Source organism: Prunus avium, chromosome 3, assembly GCF_965620075.1.
Source record: "Prunus avium chromosome 3, drPruAviu1.hap1.1, whole genome shotgun sequence".
Taxonomy (NCBI): Eukaryota; Viridiplantae; Streptophyta; class Magnoliopsida; order Rosales; family Rosaceae; genus Prunus; species Prunus avium.
In genome coordinates, this window is record NC_142286.1 from 11,322,790 (window position 1) to 11,324,180 (window position 1,391).

At 35.4% G+C, this 1,391-nt stretch overlaps 1 pseudogene; it reads left to right on the forward strand.

Moving 5' to 3' along the window:
• LOC148295625 (uncharacterized) lies at positions 1 to 600 on the forward strand (annotated as a pseudogene).
• The last annotated feature ends 791 nt before the right edge of the window (positions 601 to 1,391 follow it).

The window sequence follows — 1,391 nt, forward strand, 5'->3', positions numbered from 1 at the left end:
ATGACAGCCCAAATCAACTACCGCCAACACCAAAATCCTTGCTTTGTTTGCCTAAAAAGCTTAAAACTATGGAAGGATGAAATCAATAAAGACAGTGAGAAGAAAATGATGGAATTGTGTGATATATTTATCTAAGCAAAAAAGAGATCAAACAAGCTGGAAGAGGAGTTGGCAACACACAAAGAGAAATTAAATGATGAAGAATATGTGTCTGCCACTATGACAGTGGAATCTACAATTCATCTTCAAGAAATACAAAATCTAAAAAAGAGGATTGCACAATTGGAAGGCAAAGAACCTCATATTGACCCGGAGCCGAGTGCTAAGAAAATGAAGATTCAAGAAAAGTACAAGGCAGAAATTGAAAGTATGTTCTTAAACCCAACAATCTTTGAAATAGAGCGGGATGTGCCTACAACATAACCAACATAACCAGTTGAAGAGAAACAAGAAGAAGACAAGAAGAAACAAGAAGAAGAGAAAGAATAATAGAAGAAGCAAGAAGAAGACAAAGAAGAGAAGTAAGATGCTCAAACACCTGATATTCCTACAAGAATACAACGGCTGAAGAACAAAGAAGAAAAGATATGTTTTTCATAAATGGAAAGTTCAAGAGAAAGGATAATATCTAATTACCCTTGAAGTAATTATATGAACCAATTTGTGTTTGGTCTTCTCTTGATGATTTCCTCTTTCTTGATCCCTCTTTGATCTTTGCTCCTTGATCTTTCTCCTCCTTGTGAGCCACAAAAGTATATGTCCTCTAAGTCTCCACACCAATGAAACCTTGAGATGAGAGGAAGTATCTTGAGAATACAGGGATGCTAGTGCAAGATTCTCAAGATTGATTTCAATCTAAACCCTTCGATAAAATTGGAAGTGTTTCACTCTTGAAACTCTCTTTTATCTCTCTTTGATCTCCCAAACCTATTTGGTTGATGTTGGATTGTGTTTATGTGTCAATTAGCTTATGGAAACAATTCTCATACACATTTACTTAAGCATTTTCCTTGAATTGAAAATTTGTATATTGCATTGATATGAATATTAGTGCACAAGGTAAGATTTTATACATAACCTATGTGCTATTCTAAGTAAACAGATCCTAGAATAAAGCTAATTACAATTACATCCTATAATTACTCTATCCCAAGAGTTGACAATTTCAGAAGCTACAATCACTTTCAATCAGATCATGTAATTGCTTTTCCCTTAATACTTCCCCTCAAGTTGGAGTGTGGATGTCAACGATGCCCAACTTGCCTAGATGTGTATGAAAAGTTGGCGCACTTAGTGGCTTAGTAAATAAGTCTGCGACTTGCTTCCTTGTTCTGACATAGGAAGTTTTGATTTCTTCCTTTTGAACCCTCTCACGAATAGTGTGGCAATCG